Here is a 21,582-nt window from a genome sequence, read left to right as displayed (position 1 = left end):
CCAGGGACTCAGTCCTGGGAGGGGAGAGGAGCCACTCGCTGGTGGTAGGCAAGGAGAGGACTTAGTTGGGCGAGATGTCCCAAACGCTTCCCACCACAAGGAGTTTGAAGTTACAGAACCTTTCTAAAAGTCTTTTTTTCTTTTTATTTTCAAGTTGGAAGGTCTACGGTAACATCAACGACTCATTAACTAATCTAACTTTGGAAATTTAATCCTTTCTCCTTTATAGGTGCTTCCAAAGACTTGAGAAAAATTTAGATGAGAGCAGTCGGCTCCTCACAAATTGTCAGGGCAACTGGCTTGCCTAAAAACAAGAGGATGGGAAACCCAAGGTTATTCTAGTTCTAACTGTTTTGGGTTTTTTTCTCCCCACACACAACAAGAAACAAATAAATCCATTTCCTGATATTTAAAAATAAACCAGTGATTCTCTGTTATTCATTAGAGAAGCTCTAAATCAGAAAAGACTCCACAAATCTAAACTTTTCTACTTTGCTCAATTACTGCAAATAACTATACAAAAACCTGCCACCCTCCTACCTCCTTGAACATTAAATATGATATTTGCTAATGTTTTGGGTTGCATTGCATGTTAAGGTCCTAATAAGAACAACAGTTATTAATTTTTAATCCAACTTTTTGAGGTGATGTGGTTGGTAAGGCAGCGCTGTCTGTACCCACCAGTTCCGCTTCCTGCCAGTAATATCAAACCTGTTGTCCAGTTTTAACCAAATCTGACCCAACTGTACTGCTTCTTCTAAAATCAGTTTCTAGTGGGAATAAAACTGTAACATTAAATGCCAGAAAATCTACGCTGGAGATACTTTATATGAGCCGTAACCACAGGACAAGCTTTGATCAATCCTTGTACTTTGTTTGACGAGACAATTCGCATCTCATGGTGAGGTTAAGTGCAATAAACTCCACTGCTCGCTGAGCTCGTAGCATGAGACCTGCAAAAGAGACTGCCGCTCCCCCCGCCCCGTGCAGGAGGGAAGCGCCCAGGAGGTGCCGAGCCCTCCCCATCCCGCTGTCTGAGCTGCACCGGTCCAAAAGAATTCTTACCAACATCAGAAAGGATCTTCAGGCTCACGCAGGGTTTTTCAAGTGACACCGTTACAAAATATGCTGAAGAACGGACAGGGACTTCTACGGATGTTAAAATTTGACCACTTCTGCTCACATCTTGCTCACCAGCAGGAGTGATGGCAAGCTGGGCACCCAGCACTGGCTCTTGCGAGCCTGGATGTCAGGGCACGCGTAAGAAACTTCCGTGGCGCTCGGGAGGAAAGACAAGTGAGGATAATTACCTGAGGATCGTGCTGCTGGGGGAAATCACACAGGCCAGCTGCAGGCAAGCGTGGCCGACCCTGGTGGACCCTCCGCAGGAGGCCACCTACGGTTCAGGACCAGAGCCCAGCCAGGCTCTCCGCAGCACGGCCTAGGGTGGCTCACGCCACGGACAGAGAGGAGCCAGAGCCGGCAGGCTGCAGGGAGCCTCCCCACGGGCAAACTTTACTCTATGGACATTAACCTGGGGCTGCTCCATCAGCTCATGGCCAGCACTACGCTTCCCAAGGTCCCCCCATTAGCTTCCTCTCCCTCCCTGAGCAGCTTCTGACTTTCCTCTGTGTCCTGCAGAGCACCAAACCTGCTCACCGGCTGCGCCCTGCCTCAGGCGGGAGAGATGAAGCAGCAGCATGGCCGCCGCACTTCACCACCAGCAGCGCAGCACGTTAACCAAGCAGCAGCAGGAAAGCTAGGGCCTGCGACAAAAAACATGCTCTGACCGCAAGGATGGGACCATTGGGTACCAGAGGCAGGAGGCAGCAGGTAGGCAGCGGCTCAGGGGGGTGCTGCCTGCCATCCTTATGCAGGCACAGAAGATGAAGTGCGTGAGGAGGCTCTTAACAAGCCTCCTGCCTAATTCCCTTGCCCAGGTCTGGAGAGCACCAAGATGGCTGCCCTGCCTCCGACGGAGCCACTTTGTCCCTGAGCGCCACTAAATCACCCCATCACAAACCTGCAGCGGGTGAAGATACTTCTCCGCTGTGTTGCATCAAGCATGTCGGGGCTAAATGGGGAAAGCAAATGCTGTCAGAGCCCTGCTCCCTACCTTCCCCTCCTCACCAGCTCTCATGCCGCTGCCCCTGCACCAGCGTCCCACTGTACCCATAGACTCTGACCGCCTTTTGGGACCCAACACAACTGTCTCCAGCATTTGTGCTTACTACGAGTTTGTTTGTCCAACACCTTCTGTTTTGGCTGTGACGGGACTCACGTTTAAAGAAGGAAACGACACACCACATTCCCCACCCTTCCTTTTTTGCTGGCACCTACTACCGATGGCACGGCACGGAAGCACCTGTGGGGAGCCCGGCAGGACAGCCGGTCTCTGGAGCAGCACTTCAGCGTTAACGCATGTCCTCCACCCAAATAAACCAACCCGCTGGCAAGAAAATGGGCAACCCCGTGGCGTGCAGCAGGCACACGGCAGCGGCTGACGAAGGGGTTTTCGCACAATCCATAATCATAGCACAAAGGAGATGGATCCTTGCACTAGAATGCGGCCTTCCGGTCCCCAAACCACGAGCACAGTTTTGGCCTTTGTTGTCAGAAATAGTGGGATTATTTCACGGGCTGACAAACCCGCCTGGTTGTGCTGGATTGCCCCCTGCAGTCGAAAATCTCATCGTCCCCAAGCGCAGGGCTGGCCTCTCGCATCGCGGCACGGTGCCTAAAATCAGCACGCTTGCAAGCACCCGTCCCTGAGAAAAGCCTCTGTGATAATTTTAATAAAATTTTCCTTCCCAGCCGTAAACCAGAGGAAGCTGATTTGCTTGTTTGTTTCCAGATGTTCCTATCTGATTACGAGGGCAGCTTGGCAAAAGAAACTACCTTTTAAGAAACACTGCAGCCTCCCTTACTCTTTTCTTCTGCTCATGGACGGCAAACATCTTTTTCTAGGTATTTCCCCTCTTTTCACGATATGACAAGTTGGGGAGGGAGAGGGGGAGAGAGGATGGGGACAGGGAATAGGTGGTGAAATATTTTCTGATCCTCCCAAGTGAAGGAAAGCAGCACAACAAAGGGGATGCCAAGAAAAGGGGGGTTTTCTTTCCCTCCCCAACCCCCCCACCTCCACACACTTCAAAGAGATGCACCCTTGTATAAAAGATGCAGCACAGGGGGCCAGGCAGAGACAACTCCGAAGCGCGCGCAGAGCACAGACGCAGAGAGAACAAGGGTGGGCCCCATTTTGTTGAGCAGCAAAGGCAGTACCAGATAATCAGTTATTTTACTCATGTACTTACGTCTCTGCCTCGCCACACTGCTGTAAAACTTTTGAAGTGTCTTGGTTTACTTGCTAGTAAATGCTGGACTTCAAAGGAATAGGAAATGGATGCTGAATGGCAAAGTGACCTTTTATTACTCCAGCTACAGTTTGCAACCTGGAACGTGACAGAACATTTTTCATTCTACTTTAAAAAAAAAAAATAAATAAAATCCCACTAAGGATCACACTTTCAAAGCGGCTTCAATCAGAGCGTTCCAGAGGAGTTTTGACAAGATACCAAAGCGTATTTCCTGGTTCCAGTCATGTAGCGTAGACCGGGGTGACAGGAGGTTATAGCTGTGCCTCATTGCAAAAGTCTCTTTCTGGCTTCATTAGCTGTCATTATAGGCTCTTTGCTGGCTTCAGATATTGCCCTCTCGCTCCATCTCCAGCTGTTTTCACTAGCAAAAGCAATCGTCTATTCCTACAGGTAAGCAGCTGCCAGCGTGCAAGGCAGGTAACGGAGGGCTCCCCAGCGAGCACGCTCCGATTTAAGAGTTTGTGCACCCAGTGCTATATGTCAAAATTCGGTAGCCATTTCGGGAACACATCTGCTTGCTTGATATTGCCTCTTGAGAATACTCTCACCGTGAGAATAGCCATTATACAACATCTTCTGTTCATGGGTTTCGTGAATTTGCCTTCAGCTAGGGTAACGGGAAAGGATTCTGGCAGAAACTGGAGACAAGCTGCTGCCGTTTGAGGCTTCAGACCCCCATCAAACGAAAGCACAAGAGTAGCTTCAGAGTTCAAAACATGGTACGTAAGATATACTTGCCCTCCTTTCCAGTGCCCACAATATTTATTTTACCTTGGGCACTGACAAGCATGAAAATTGATACAGGTGTATCAGTGCATCAACACAACTCAGGAAGGACAGTGACCATTTGTGCTATTATACCCAAACCACGCTGTTTAAAAAGCAGAAACAGCAAAGACCCTGTCACTACCTAGACACGGGTCCCCATTCCTAAGTCGTGGCAGAGTGCCTAGCCTGGGCAATACAAAATGACCAGGTGTGACCCTTGTCACATCACCGGTGCTCACATTACATACAACCGCAACGCCCATGTCCCGCGTTGGCATGCTTTGGCATCCCTAGGCAGCATGGGCTAAAGACGGGGGATACGGCTCCCCAGACCATACACAGCACAGTAGATCCTTGGTCCCTGCCCACAGAGACTGGCACTCCCCAATCCCCCAGGCTCTGATGGGACCTTTGATCCACCCTCACATACCACCACCACTCCTTTTTATTTCTTTAGGATTAAGATTGCAGGGCCCGACCAAATCCTCTTATGTCGAGGATGCAAGATGGATGAAAATACGGCATTGCAGCAAGCTAAATATGGAAGGACTTGGGGGAAAAGGAAGAGTGAGCTGCAGCATCCAGGTGATAACAAGCAAGGCCAGGCTGATGAAATACATTGGCAAAGAGTGGTCAGGACACAGGAAATAAAAAGAAGAGAAAGAGAGAAGCCTGAGAAGGAGAAGAGGAAAAAAAACCAACCTTAACATTAAAGGGGAAAATATTCAGCAGTTTGAAAACGATGAGGAATCTAGCTGGAAAGAAACATATGCTAGGAACAGGTGGGGAAGATAGGAAAAATGGATAAAAGGTCACAATTAGAAATTCATACAAATTACACAGCAAAGTGAGAGACTGAATAAAAGCTCAACAAGCAAAACAGTAACGAGATGCTATAACCATTTTAGGTGCGTTATGAAGTGACTCGATGAGGGCCTCTTTCCTTCTCTTTTTCCAGAAATTGAGAACAATACATGATGGCATGCACAGGTACTCCTGCCCAGGCAGAAAAGAAAATTCATTGGTTAGGAGAATAGGCCAGGACTTACAAGACTTATAATTTTCTTGTACTGATCTGGAACAAATGGATGGAGCACAGCAAGGGAAAAAAAGAAAGAAAATATAAATGGGGTTAAAAGCAAAGGCAGGGGGATCTAGAAAAAGAAAGGGGAAATAAAATACAGCTAAAAGAACAGGCAAGAAGTACTGAGCATGCAACATTATGGATTTTAATTCCTACTAACATTTCAATAATGCATTTGGGAAAGAAATACTGAGTTTAACAATCATACCCGTGAATTTAATTTCCTTTAGCTTGACAGGTGTCAAAAGTTCCTCAGCTCTGATGATCTCCTTGCTGGAACCCAGCACGGCTCAGCTTCCTCCCAACTGGCTTTAAGGGTCCCCACCGTCCTTGCGAGGGAGGCGGGTACATGCCTAGCATCAAAAAAGTTGCATGGGCAGTTCTAAAAATTCCAGATGAGTTAATCAAAAGGAAGAGCCAGAGAAACCCACCTCCCCGATGGAAGAAATAAGAGGCGGCCATACTGCCTACACCATCCCAGCTGAAACCAACAAATAGAAACTCCACTTCCCACTTAGTCTGTAATTTTTTTAGGGAAATCATTTTGAAAGTGTTTCTCTCCGGCTGGTGAGGAATAAAGCCAGCCTTTTGGCTGAACATCAGATTTGTGAACGTGAGCATGGAACCTCCATAAACAGCTTAAATCAAGGTTTTCTTCCAAACATGCTGATACTGAGAGTGCGTGGGAGGCAAATTTAGACATCAGACAAGGGCCTGCACAGTAGAAATCCATCTGGCTACACTCAAAAATGGGCATTCACTGACTCAGACGTGCTTTTACGTTATATACTAAGCCATTTGGATGACAGTAACACTGAGCCAGTCAGGAACATCATCATGTTTATATCTGCCAGTCCTGCCAGGATAAAGTTGGTACATCATTTATGAGCGTTCAGCATTCCACAAGGCTCACAATATGGGAAATTTATCTATGGCCTCCCGTACATAAATAAATATTGCATTATCTCCTATGCTGGTACTACTGACATTGTGTGGGAACAGATTTTGTCTTCCATCAGCAGACTGGTGGAATTTAATAACATTTGTGGTCATCCTGTCCAACTGGAAAGACACATCACACCCATCATACTGAATGGCTCATCATCAGCTGAATATATAAATCTGAAAGAGCTGCAGACAGCAACAGAGTGACAGAATCTTTTATTGAACATGGATGCATTTTTCTCTGACAAATGGGAGTCTCCAGGGAGTTATAATTTATCGGTTGTGCACCAGCAGTGTGCTCAGTATTGCACATGACTCAATGAGAAGATGGCCCTGAAGAGTTTGCACTGCAAGGTACTGATTTTGCAAATGCTCTGGTTGAAATATTCACATGCATAAAATTAACCTGAGGTGTCTGTTGGATTGAGTGGTGTCTAATGTCCATGGAGAAACAAAGTAAGTGGAACACAACATGAAATACAGAACAACTACCATCACAGTTACACAGTCCAGAGGTTTCTCTAATGGCAAAGGATACCAGCACCAGGTAACTAGTTGCCATCAGATACACAACCGTACTCGGGGTCTCTAGGGCTTTCTTTCAGTGTATACAATGATTTTTTTTCCTCTTGCAAACTCATAAGTCCTTCCTCCCCAGGATAAATTATATCGGTCCAAAGACACTGCAAACCAGTTCACAGCCTACTGAGCCACGCAGCCCTCTGCCTAGGACTATGTGGCCATTAGATATTACCTAAAGGTTGCAGCAGGTTCCCGCTCTCCCTATGGAGGTCCAAACAGCCAGCAGCTGCCTGGGCGCAGGGATCAGAAAACAGAATGAGGGAAGGAGACAGAAAGATGTAACAGTGGTGGAGCAGCTTTAGGAAACACCAAGTCCTACGAAAAAACCTGACAAGGCATCCTTTGAGTTCGGTGGAAGTATGATTTGACTCCGATTGTCGCTCCAGCACATGTATACAAGTGATATTGCGTTCCCTCCCACTCCGGTGAAGTCACATAGATGAAAACTGCTCTGAAGTACTGCTCTATTAACCCTGCTCTGGGCACCGTGCCTTATTCCAATCGCTGTTCTTTGCACGAAGAATGGAATGGAATGGAGTAGAAGTCAAGTCTGTGTAAAGTCTAAAGAGTTATAATAAAACCAGAGCACACCTAAGGTGTAAGAACCGGTTTGAAGCTGATGCCCTTCACCTCTCTCTTTTTGAATCATGCAAAGACATCAGAAAGGCTGCTGAATTTTGATAGTACAATAAATGTCTCTTAAAAAGAGGCTGAGTTCTGGGACCATACCCATTTCCTTTGGAAACCCCATGTGTTATTTCTGAACCTGCAGACACCATTACGTTTTTTTAATTTAATTAACTTCCAATAAAGCTGCTTATACTGGAAACAATAAAACTCTTTCTACCATGTCACTCTTCCTTCTTTAACACACATACAAAATACACAGAAGTCTCAAGAAAGCTCCAGGCATTCCAAGAAAAGAAATAACCAAACACCACCAAATATTTAATTTTCTATGCCAGAAATGAGAAACAGGTGTAATTAAAATAACACTTTTTAAATTAAGTGACCTCTCTTGACCAACCATCTGTGAATAATTCAGATTTTTTTTCACATTATTACTGTAAAATTAAAACTAGGGCATATAAATGACGAGATCCTCTTTAACTATCTTTAAGCACCAGCAATATATATTTTCCACCAGTTAAAATCCTTAATGATACCAAAAATCTGTCAAGCATAACTCCCCCAATTCATTTGCCTGAAACCATCAATATTTTATCATGCATTTGCAGTTGGCTTTAATTTAACAGTCCAGGTTACTAATCAAACAAAACACCCAAGTCATTAAAAGTTAGCGTGCCATTTAGAAAGTGCATTTCACGTTTATTAAAATATCTTTCATGGAGCCATTAGAAGGCTAAAGTTTTAATTACAATCAGATATTTAGTTCTACTTCAGTTATGCTTTTGGCACTCTCTTGCAACTGCCTTGATTAATCTTCCAGACAGAGCTCATCCATTACCTCCTGAAATTATTTTCCTCTTAACTTCTTCATAATTCATCTTTTTTCTTCCCCCCTCCAAACATGTAAAATGCATTAAAAAGGTGTGCACAATACCTGCCTGAAAGATAAGTCATTAGAAAGATTCCATTTCAAATGCAATTTATTCTCAAAAGTACCAAATAGCCATAATTCAAACAGATGCATTGAAATTGAAATGTAGGTTTTCTTGTCTTTGTTGTCATTTTAACTATTTTCCTACAGATGAGAGACTAATATGAGCACCTCTTTCTCCTGTCTCAGGTTTTGAAATATACAGTTCAGCTGAATTTTGCCTGGGTAATTCTGAGGGCACCTCAAGCTCACACACAGCCTCTGTCACAGAAAATTTCCCATCTTTTTCCTCCTCCTTAATATAATGGTCCTATTGCAATACACTTTACCAAACTTCTGTGCTGAGCCCATTTCAATGGCTTTTTTCCACCCTTTTTAACAAACACTGTGTGGAACTTCAGTCAGCAGTAATGAGAAAAGACTCGTTTTGATGAATATTTCAGACCTTTGGTGTAGCTTCAGCAACAGTCACTTACACTATGTTTTACAAAGATTCACCCTAAACGGAGGTAAGAATTTGAAGAAAGACCAAGGATGCAAATTTGGAGGAATGATCTGGCCCAGAGAACCCTCACATCTCCAGCTGAGCTTTCACATTTCCTCTGGATCTGGAATACAGACAGATTCAAGCCCTCCAAACTCTACATTTGGGACCCATATCTCATTCTGCATGCTTGTTTGCTGGAGATATAGCCAGGTTTAGATTGCACGTGCAAAAGCCAAACCTTGAAGAAACTCAAGTGGACAACCAAAGATCAGGCTTGTTCAGGTTTATATTCTTATGTGCACTGGATTTTTCAGCCCCTTCTTCAAGGCTCAACCTCATCCTCAGATTGAAGGCAATCAGAGAATGCTCTTCCCTGTCCCTGTTTTGCAACATCATCCTTTACTTCTTCCATAGCTGCATGAAGTCTATTGAGATAAAGACTGGAGAGGTCCTGCCAGACCTCAGGCAGCCCTTTCCTTCCAGCTGATAAGCTCTCCTCTCCACCTGCCTCTGTGCTCACCCCACAGGTTCCTACTGGCTATTTCTAGGTGTCTGCTGGAGGAGGCCAGGCTGCCCCATACCCACATCCCCATGGCTGGACCAGGAGCCAGCCATCAACTTGGAGAGGTTTGGCGATGCTCCCAGCAGAAGGCTCACAACAGCACCAGATAAGCCCTTCATCTCCCCCTCCTCCTCCTCCATCAGCTGGATGCAGGGCCACATCCACCTGCACAAGAAAAGCCTCTGTGCTCATGTTGGTCCGAGCCAAACATAGATCGGCATCTCTCCTACAACTGCAAAGCCTGGTATTTCAAACCAGCAAAAACGGTGTCAGGGAGGCAGGGAATAGACCGGGTCCGGTTAAAGCCCTTTACCCTCAGAATTGGCTCCAGGCAAACTCCAGAGGAGAAACACAGAAGTGTTTCAAGACAAAGCTCAATTACTTAGGCAGCAAAATGGGAGATGCTGGAAAAGCCTGTCTGTATATCCCTCATATGGCACCGTATGCATTGTACTGAAAAGCCTGCCTGTACTGTCTTTTGCGGGAGACAACATTGATTTTTTTTCTTTTGAACCTATCCACTCAATTTCTTAATTTACATTTTATTGTTGAAAAATACAGCAAATTGTTTTAAACAAATATGTTGGGGTTTTTTCTTCATAGTCTTTGACAACATTTGAAGAAGTTAAGAAATGGGAGCATGTAAGGAAGAGGGAGAGAGATGGGGAACAGATTAAAGAGGTAGATGGGATATTGTAATTATCAATAACTTCAGGTCTCCGATGAGTGTCACATACTCCGCGTGGACCGAGGAAATACAGGAATGGCAGCACCATTTGTAAAGGAAAGGAAACAAGCAGACTGGGCTGGAGCCACGTTCAGGTTTGGAACTGGCCCTGCACTGACAAAAGGTCAAGTTTAGGGTTAGAAAAAGGTCTTTTTACTGTACCCATGTTGCCAGTGTGGGTAGAGAAGCCCTACTCTTTCCTATGCGGTGGAGAGGAAAACAGGCTAAAACTGATGATGCTTTCTGAAGCAAAGCTCAGTAAGGTAGCACCATCTAGTGCCAACTGTGAAAAGCAGAGGAGAAACAGGCATTTCCCAACCTACACTGAGAGCTGTGTTCCTTAAAGCCAGACCCTGCAGAAGAATGAGCCTTTAGGTGGTTTTAAACATGCGACTTCATGATACCCATACGGGTCAAGGGAAATTCCAGCTGAGGAACTGGAGAACGGGGCTGCGACAAGACAAGTGGAAGAAAATAGCGAGACTGTTCACAGCTCTTTAAAAAACTGAAGGACAAAAGTTGTGATTCTGATGCCGATGAGGCTGTATAAAACCTGTCTCATGAAAAGGACTTGTACCACTGAACCTCCTAAACATGCAGGTTTTGCAGGAAAACTTTTCTTTAATTTTTCAAAGATGGTGCCCTGATCATCTTTGGAGTTTGGGGCCTCAACATTACATAAATCAGTTGTTAGATTTACTCCCAAGCAGACCATTGAGCGATAATAAACCAAAACTTTAAGACCCCCTCCACATAGGACGTAAGGGAAATTCCTGTAGGTGGAACCATTTAAGAGAAGCCAGGGACACGCACTTACCAATATATGTGGCCTGAAATCCTGCCCTCACTGGAGTGCAGCAAGCGTTATGATTGATTTCAATGGGACGATGATTTCTTTCATTCTTCCTACATCTCATTATGGCAAGTGCCAGGTGCTGACATAACTTACCCGAAAGCCTCTCGCCCTATGTGCTGCACTTCACTAAAGTCACAGGTGTACCAAATAATGACATCTATTGGAGCTATAGGCAGCATTAGAGAGCAGAACATAGGAAGAAAATTGACTCCGTTTCATACATGGCTTAAGTACTGCCAGCTGACTGCTGTACTTCAGTTAAGTGGAGCAAAATCTTCAGAGAAACATATTGACTAGTCCTATGTATAGAAATCGTTAGGTAGCTATAAAGTTGGAAACTGTAGACTTCTCCTGACAGCAAAATTCTGCTGTCCCTTAAGATGGCTGGGGCTCAAGAAGATAGTACTTACTTTAATCATTGAACTGTTTTTTTCCTAAAAAGCATCTTCATTTTCTGGTAAGTAGCAGAAAAAGGGCTGCTGAAGCAACTAGAAACACATTTATTCCTCTGCTTATAAAGCATCTTTCCAATATGGCTCCTATCTCTGTCAGACCTCAGGCACCATAGCAGTAAAAAATGCTATTATCAATGCTAATGGTTACAATAATAAATGTTAAGGAAAAAAATAAACTATAATAACCAGATACCAACAAAATGCCAGTTGCTCTTTTGCAATAGGTGAGATATACTAACAGGAGTGGAAAGCATCAGTTCTTCTTTCTTTACCTCTAATCTTTGGTGGTAAGAGTAAAGGAATGTAACTAGAAAACAAGGGGAAAAATCTAATGTGGAACTAATGCGACATTTACCACTTATGATCTGATTGTTGTACTTGCATGATATTTCTGTTTCTCTAATCTTTAATCTTCTTGTATGTAGATTGAAAGACCTGCAGGGCAAGACTCTTTCTACACGTCTGTGTAGCATCTAACACAGTGAGATCCTGATCCTGCCCCCAGCCTCTAGGAACTCATGAAATTAAAATAATCAAATGATAAGGGTCCCCAAACTAGACTCACCAAAGAATTTTGGCAACACAGTACTTAGTTTGTCAGCACCCCTAGGCACTTTGCCAGCTTGCAGAACCAAGAGCCCCCCTAAATCAGGTGCCCAGCTTCTGCTGGCCTGGGCAGAAGCAATTGCAGCATGGATGATGGGCCAGTGCTGCCATCTAACCAGGAACCCACATGCTGGTCAGAAAGTATTCATGGGACCCCACAGACCACCCCCTCACCTCCCTGGTAAATCTGCAGCTCCTTGAGGTGCTTGACGACGAACACTACAGAGGCACGAGCACACACATTACCCCAGAGCATACGAACTTTGCAGGGAGTCGCAGATTTGCCCTGTGTTTTATGTTGCTCAATCAGTACTACCACTAAATGTCACATCAGGTGTAAACCAGGCAGCCCTGAGCCCAGGTGCTGCTCACACAGAGCTGTTCCACTGGCCCACAGCTTCTGCCTTGCTCTGGGCACACATGGACCCGCAAGTGTCTTGAGGTGACCGATGGGAAATGCAAGAGAGAAATGCAAGCATTAAACTGGAGACCTGCTGTAGGGAGCACTCCTCTCTGGTCTGGAGGCATGACCTTCAGCTCTCTCCTGAGTTAAGTAGCTAACCAAGCCCTTTCTGATGGGCCCCTGTGGCCACCATCCTCACCTACAGCATGAGAGATTTCAGTATAGCATCCCCCGTGTCCCCCACGAGTTCAGACTCGCATGGCTCACATCACAGGTGTGCCGCATTTAGGTTACAGATGCTGTCAATACCACCAGATTGAAGCTGTTCTATTTTTCAAGGAATACTTAAATATTCCTTGGGCCAGAAGAGGGAAAGAAACTCCAGCTACATCCTTAAAGCCTCAACTTGAAAGAGAGGAACAAATTCCTCTTCTAATAAATACTTATATGATTGATTCTAAGGATTCATTAATATTAACCATTGTGTTTAAAGCCAACTACAAGCTCATTAAAGCCTTTCTAAATATTACTTCCCCACGTAAGTAATAGCATACTGTCATAAGAATTTTGGTAGCTATCAAAAGGATAGATGAGCTGAGGAAATAGATCCAAGATTTCCACAAAATAATTTCTCTTTTGAAACAGTTTACGTTCTAGGAAAGCTTGAGAAACTGATTAAAGAGTGATTTAACAGTCATATGGCGCAAGCTGTTCTCAACATGCATTACAGAGACAGAATTTAAACTGTGTTGAAACCGGACAGGGGAGCATAGCTTGCTTTTTAAATTTCTAGAACATCTTGCCTTTCTCTGAGGGCAAGATACCGCCTTTCCTATGGCTTATGAGTACCAGCGCTTTCAGCTTTTGTGCAGCAGCTGAAATATGCCTTTTCCATCCATTAGCATGTGGTTACAAGAAGACACTTCATAGAGCAAATTAACCAAATTAAAAAGTAATAATAAAAATAATTTTAAAAAAATGAAGTGAGGTGACTTCTGCCACTCAATTTGCCACAAAAATTCTGGGAGACAGAAAGATGCGAGCCAGTGGAGACTGCCTGTGGAGGGCTCCCATAGGTGCTACAGTGGAAAATGAAACCCAGCAAGCCAGCAGCAAGCGATCTGCCAGGAGACAAAATGGGCTCCAGATAAAGAAGGTATCAGCCAAAGAAATCGATACACAGCTCCACTGTTCCTGACTGCCTGACAGTCCTCCATGACAACTACACAAAACTCTTTCCAGGACAGCAGCATGAGTAGTTGCTCAGGAGAGGCTTTTGCACTAGCACCCTAATTCAAACAGAGATAGATTTGCAGTAAGAGGTTTGGATACATATTTTGACTGTTTGCATTTTATGGCAAGAATCATTGCTTCTAAAACCCAGGTAACTCACAGAAAGGAGGGTGTCGCAGGATGCTGAAAACCCGACAGGACAGAGAGCAAGGCAGCACACCACTGCGACCAACCCTTCTCCAGCTGCAGGATGAGGAATGTAAACCCACCTGGACCCCTTCAGGCCTTTCCCACCTCCGATTTCTTTGATCCCAGCGATGATCTCTCAGATCTGATTCGTGCTGCTGAACGGGTACTCAAATACCTCAGGAGCACTTGCAGCGTTCAGGCCATACATAGCAAAAATGTGTATTTGAAGCAGCGGAGCAACAGCTACCAGCAGGTGGCCCAGCAAACTGGATCATTTAATCTCAGCAACCACCTACTCCAGATTGACAGCCCTCCTTCCTTGGTGCTTCCAAGCAGTGGGGAACACCAGCCAAAGGACTGTTGAACTGAGACAGCACAAGATGTTGACTCAAAGTCAAAGATGATGTTATTTTAGAGGTCACAGACCACTTCAGAAACTTCCAAGGAAAGTACACCAGCAACAAGGATAAAGAAATTGCAAAAAAAATAGAATTTTCTCTGAAGAACGGTCAACAAGAGGTCGTGCAGAAGAGCTGGTGACAGAAAGAAATTCACGGCAAAAGATGGTCAGGAATACTAAGGCTGGTAGGGAGCCAAAGCATAAGGAAACAACATGGTAACACTTAATTAGTCTGGAAGGTTTTGGGGGTAAAAAAGAAAATAGAAACTCAGGTATATGGACATGCCAGCAATACCATTTTAACTGGGTTATAAATCATTACTCATGGTTTGCTAATGTCAAGAAAGGAAACTAGTAATAGTACTAGACTGGATAATCAAAGTGAACAGTCAGCTAAGGTGATATTAATTGTATTTGACTGATGAGAAGGGGCGGGAGAGTGAATAGCTGGCAGAGGGAAAATGTAAAATGTGATGCCTGCTAAATGAGGCATGATGAATAATGGTTTTTCTTGTCAAAACCACTGCTAGATTCCCCTCAAGCTGTGAGTGGGTATTCAGGAACACGTGTCTATAGTTTTAACCAGGGGTCTGAGCCTTCTCCTAATAAAGGCAACAGAAATTATTATAACTGATGCAAACAGCAGCTGAAAAAGACCAAGATAATGTCCTAAAGCCACAAACTGAAATTCCATCTTATTTCACAAAACATACGTCCAAAGCAAGTTAAGAACAATCCAGGGAGGGTATCTATTATCTTGCATGAACAGCCAGCAGTTGTTGACAAGAGTTAATAGCATTTCCCACAAAATTGGGCTTAATCTGTTTTTTGTTGAAACCTATTTCTTTTCATGTATTTATTAACAGTAAGTAGAATTTCTGACAAGATACTCGACAACCAAAGCCTTAAAAGTAGGTCTCAGCTAAATAAAATAATATAGGAGCAAGATAAGTCATTCAGATCTTAGGATAAGGTTATTCAGAGAGTTAATATCAGTGGTTTATCTTACTTGCTACCTCTTTCCAGAAATTGTTCAGCTGTTAGCCTATTCTATTTATGTAAAAAGTTGTCCCATTTCAACGTGCATGAGGCTCAATTGCCCTTTCTTTTTTGGGGGGGGATGAGGGGAGGGAAAGCAGTAACATCTGTTGGCTGAGGTCTGACGTGTTCTTCAACTGTTCTCAGTTTTCATTTAATTTTAGAGAATCAAGACATTTCCTATCATCATTATAACACAATGAATTTGTGGTAGGGCAACTAATAAATCATTACTCTCTAGTTTTCTTGTTATGCAGAAGACAACTCTGCCCAATTATTTGGATAAGAGCCCCAGGGGTTATGCACATAGAGACTTACTCCACATAACAAACCAATAAAGATGCTGGAACTCAGGAGCAGAACAGAGATGCGCTATAAAAGCAACAACGCCCAAGATTAATTCTCTCCAAACTCCCTTTCAGACATTTTCTCTGTATCATTGCTGAAGCAAACTGACAGTAGATGTTTAACAGCAGGCTGCAGAAATAATTTAGGCACAGAAGAATCAAAGCATGTCCTGGGGATGGACTGCTCAGCAAGCAGAGAGCCACAGTCTCTTTCAAAGTCTCACTGAATCCAATGAAGAAAACGCTGAGCAGCAAGGGCTGTGTAGTAAAAAAATCACACAGGGAGGCTATGTGGCCTCCACATCCAAAATCATAAAACAAATATCAAAAAAAGAGCCTCAGCCAGTCATTCCATTGCAGCGCTTCTTACATCTCACCCAAAGCATCTATTACTGGCCACCTCGAATGGCTGTGAAGCAAATGGATCCACTGACAGTCTGACTGCTGTGCACCAGGCACACAAAAGGAAATTAATGTTTTGAGACACACAGAATTCCTAGCCTGCTATGTCACAGGTTTGGAAATGAGCACACCACGAGGGTTCAGGCCCAATTCAAATTCCCCCCAAATTTGGAGGGACTGAGACCCCAAGTTCCAATTTAGGCCCATCTTTGGCTGGAGTCCAGATTAACTCATGAGCTCAAGCGTCAGCAAAGTCTGTTTATGAATCATTCTAATGGCACCAAACTACAAGTGTACGTTGCCTAAAGACCTTATGGAGCCCCTCCAACCCTTGCAGGCAACACCACGCACAAGTAGAGGACAGGCTGGAAAGGAAAAGGGACTTAAGTGCATAGCAGGACTTAAATCCGGTATCCACCCACAATCTAAATTTGAAGGTGCCATCAGTCACATGTTAATGCTAATGAACTGATCCCAGGGAACCTTAAATTTGACAGCTTACCTTTCACTGTCTTTGCAGCCCTGTAACTACCCAGGTCTTTCTAGTCCAAGAGCTCTGCTATACTGCTGGAGTACTCAGGAGCCTACCTCTGCCAGGTTCTTCTCACTGCAGAGGTGACTCCAGGTTCTCCCTGCAAAGGTCTTGTAAGCACAACTCCATCCTCAGATACACACGTGTCTTCGTGACTCACGCACGCCTACAGCCACAAGCACCGCCTAAAGACTTCATCTTCTCCCTCCCTCGGACACAGCCTGCATAGCGCCTGCCGAGATGCTCCAGCATTCACCCCACCACCAGGAAAAGCAGCAACAGGAGGTCTGCAGATGACCTGGAAGCATCCACCTCCTGTCCACCTATACTAGGAGGTATGTCGGATCAAGCTCTAGCCTGGGTGTGTGCCAAGGGAGGAGTCTGGCTTTCCGGGCCGTGTTTGAGCAACAGAACAGGCAGAAGCATGCACGGACCCTGTGCAGTCTATAGATTGCTGCTCAGACCACACTGTCATCCATAATTCAGAGAGAAGTCACTGCATGCTATTAAAGCCTTTTAGGTAACAAAGCCCATGGTGTGGAAAGCGCAAGTAAACAGTTACTTTACCTTTACCCGGGTAGTAAATAATTTGAGGTTTTGATTTCCCCTATTCTGAGGAGGGGTTTATGTTGTGTCAGTCTTTTTTTAAAAAAAAAAAAACAAACCAACAACTTTTTTTTTTTTTTAAATTGCAATTCTTGTGAAAGTAAAATTACTAGCACTGGAGTGACATGAGCAAACTCCATGTAAACTTGTAAGCAGATTCTGACAAACACTTCTTCAACCCAGCCTGAAATACCCCCTGATGCCATGCAAAAAACCTGACAGTTTCGTACAACAGCCTGCTGTGGATGTGACCTTTCAAAGATGTTAGAGTTGAAGCGAATTACAGACGAGTTCAGTGTGCCTCAAACAGGCACCAGGAAGAAAGCACAGTTTGTGCTGCTCAGGGAAGAGGAAAGCACTATTATAGATGTGCCTTGCTGGAAACCAGCCCTTCATTTCTGTCTAACAACAGGGTCTCCCGTTCTGTGTTCATTTCCACAAGGAGCATACATTGGTTTGTTTGACAACAGTGTAAGCAACAAACAAAAAAAGGGAACTTTCACTCCATTTTTTTTTTTGCCCTTCTCCCCCCCCCCCCCCAGCCAGCCTTGTGTGTATATGTGAGACTTTTTTCCCCCCCTCTATTGCCTTAAATTGATTTTAGCATGATGCCTCTTAATCAAAGAGACGCTGAGGTTGACAGGCACCCTTTGCAGGTCATCTAGTCCACCCCCTGCTTTTCTGCAGGTTTCTAATCTCTGTGTTAAAAGCACGTAAAAGCAGAGCACAGGCAGGAGGTATTCATCCATGCACTTTTCACAGGACTCAAAAGCCTTTCTATCCTATTCATTTTTCCATACATCGTCCTTTTTTGTTTTTCCCACCAGACAAAAAAAAGCTGTCCTCATACAGCACTGTGAGAAACAGGGAACGGGCCACTGCAGAAAATGCCCAGAAACACAAGGTGGGGACCACCCCTTGACAGCAAACATGCAGAGACAGACACAAATGAAGCTTTTGAAATTCAGAAATCTATTAGCATGGCCTATTGCCAATGGCAATACTGTCAAGAAGGTTGGACTTCCACTGGGTGTCATCTCCCAGAAACTGCCACATTTGAAGTAACTTTATCTGTAAATGGAAATGCACCATTTGCAGCTCCAACGTCTTCCCCTGAGGTACTTTGATACAGCCTGTAAAAGCAGCCCCCACGTAAGAGATGTCCTTTACGTCTGCTCACACAAGCGTGGGCTGAGGCTCTCCTTTGGGGAGGTGCTGGGTGGGGTGAGGAAGGGAGAGCACTCATCTGTGAAATTTTGGAGAGGATTGATGGATTTTCTTTTTATTTTTAAGCCAAGCAAAAAATTTGGTAGGGTTAAACTGATATGCAAACACTGTACCAGCCTGAGGTAAAAAAGGAGAGTAGGTGGGCAACATCATTATGAGCTGTGTCTAAAAAACGGGCTTGGTGCAGACAGGTTGAGGCAAGGTTACAAGACTTCCCACTCACACACAGCAGAGGGCTGTGTTGGGCTTAGCAGAGCCGGGACTGACAGCCAGGAGATTTATTCATAGCTGTAGGAAAAACACAGGCCCTAAGCAGAAAGAAATTCCCGGATCACTGTAGGATGGGGAAGGACGAGCACAACCTCCTCACCTTCCCTCCCCAGAGCACCAGAGGTCCTGCCACCACTTCTGCTCCATCCCAGTGCCCCGCAGTACAACGGGACCTTTCGGCCATGCAACTCACCTTCCCCCAAAACAAGCTTACCTCTCCTTTGGTCTTGCCCAGTTTTAATTCCAAATATTAATTTATTTTGCTACACGCATTTATTCCGGGAGAGAGCGGCTCCTTTGCTGCCGCTGTATAAATCAATTGTTCACTCTTTGCCGGAGAAGCACATGCAGTTCTCGCTCTGTTACAAAAGGGACTTATCAGCGCTGGGAACGTATCTGGGACAAACGTTACAGATTATTAGAAACCCAGGAAGGATAGAGCAAGCGCAATGAAACGGGACGGTTATCTATGAAAGGAGATAGGTGCTTCAATACATCCTTTAAAACAACACAGATAACTGTGCAGCTGACAGGACAGAGAAGATTTTATTTCAGCAATATAATGTGGGATATTCCGAGATACATACGATGTACTGTTAATATAACAGCACGTCAAGAGTGCTACCACCAAGCATTAAACCTGCAGATATTTGTGATGGAGTTTGATTCATAAGCAAAGAGACAGAAGCCCGGAAGGCTGTAACGAGCAGAACCTTGAGGTCAGATCGAACGCTTTTACTTTTCGAGGAAGAAGGGGGAAATAAAGAACTGCAGGATTTGAGTGAAGGAAAACCAGCATTAGGCAGTTGCAGCGACCACTCGGCCTGAACAACTGCCTAGCACCAACGCTGCTTCTCCATAGAGGATTCAGTTTTGCTGTAATGACAAAAACTGCTCTGCATCAATACAAGGAAGAGCTCGCTCTCACCCCTCGTACGACTGAGCACACGAGGCTGGCCTACCATCTAAGAGGCTCTCATTTACGGATGAGCTTTTCTGTTCCTGGCATATCGTGGGAAAGATGAGTTTGTTCTCATTTTGCTCTCTGTGATGTGTCAATACTCAAGAGAAAGGACAAGTATTGCGGTCAAGATGAATCTATTGATGAGCAGTTGCCTCTCATGTATTTTTGAGAAGTAATAGTTTTCGTGTCTCTTGGAGTTTTATCAAGGGAGTTCTTGCCTAGCAATAATGTAGGAGGCAGAATGTCAACAGAGAGGCCTTCAGTCTTTATGGCACTTACTGCTGAGCGGGCCTGGTACCCTGTTGCTATTTTCATTGTTTGGGTCACCCACGTGCTGAGTGACTTCGCACAGGAACAATTTGTATAGGAACCCATTCCGAGAAGGAACAGCAATTGCACATCGGGCAACTCAGCCTGTCACAAAAATCTCCTCATCAGGGTAAATGCCAAGATACACTGGCCATGAGTCACAGCTATCACCCTCCGTTTTAAAAGGTTTGAATCCTTATGAACTGTTAGCAGGATCAAGACAGAAGCATGATGATGCTGACCTTGAAACATTGGAATTAAGTGTTTCCACCATCATTTAGACTGGTCTGTCCTGCAGCACTTTTTCAGGTGACTGAAGTAGCATCTGGACCAGAAAGGAGACAGTTTATTTATATAGGAAAGAGCAAGAACTTTCAGAACCTCCAGAAAGTCAGCATCTCACCTAAGCAGTATATTTTAAATCTCAAGAGTTATATGAGATAAATCTCATTTAAAGGTTGTGGGTTACTGCCTCCCTTTTTGTTTTCCTGCACATCCAGTACAACCTAGGGGTGGGGATTACTCTGAATATAAACAATCTTATCAAAGTCAAAATTAGGCAGTGAGCATTGTGTGAGATATTGTCAAAAAGATTATACATGTTTTTCCACCGTGTAAAAAATGGTGGGTCTCATTCAAGAGGTACAAATCAACAACCACAGCCAAATTTAGGAAAACACTGCCTGTTTTTTCCAACAAAACTGGTCCATTCATGTCAGCCTGATAAACACGGTCACGTACTAACATGAACAAACTAATCTCACTGTCACGTAGTTTATGGCTTTTTAAACATTTGCAACTGAATTCATTGTCAGTTCACAATGAAGCTTAATCAGCTGTAGATTATCGCACTGTGTTTTATATACTTGGCTTTGTTGTCATTTCAATTAACATTGCTGACACTGTAACCTCATTATTATTTTTATTATGCTGACACAGAACGAGTTCACACATGTTGTCTATCTGCCTCCAGGACTTTATGACAGCCTGCGAGGCTCACCATTACTGAGCTAACCATCCCACAATATTAAGTTCAGAAAGCAGTAAACATCTAAAATCATGGGATCTAGCCCTGCAAGTTCAACCTACTCTTTGCAATGCTGAGAGCTAACTCCATGTGGCATACAATGTGAGCACCGCAGCTGGGCCACCACCCATGTGCGGTACCAGCACCCATCCCTGGGGATCGCAGGACAGACCTACAAGAGTCCAGGCACTGCCCTGTGGCCCATGCTTGCTTCCCTTCTCCATGGCCATTGCTGCAGGCAAAATCCAAGAGATGTGTTTATCCATTCATTAAATTAAAGTATGCACATTCCCATAAGCAAATCAATAGACTGTGCGAGGATGCTAGGAAATCACCATCACTGGTGATCTCTCAGGTTAGATGGATATCAGTCTAGCTCAACATAGCGGAGGCTGCTGATCCGCATAGCTGGTCCTGTGCTTGGGTGGGAGATGAGTAACTTCGTAAGGCAATGCCCAGCCTCATTTTCTTCTATGGATTTCACAGGATTTGCTATCCTAACATTGCCTTCACTCTTCTTTTTTTGCCTATTCATCGAAACAAGCATCTGTTTGACTTAAAAACCCACAAACATGCAGAGAAGAGAGAGCTGCCCCCCCCCCCCCCCCCCCCCCCCCCCCCCCCC

The sequence above is a fragment of the Egretta garzetta genome, unplaced genomic scaffold, assembly GCF_000687185.1.
Source record: "Egretta garzetta isolate BGI_Z169 unplaced genomic scaffold, ASM68718v1 scaffold79, whole genome shotgun sequence".
In the NCBI taxonomy this organism is placed as follows: Eukaryota; Metazoa; Chordata; class Aves; order Pelecaniformes; family Ardeidae; genus Egretta; species Egretta garzetta.
This window is presented reverse-complemented; position numbering follows the sequence as displayed.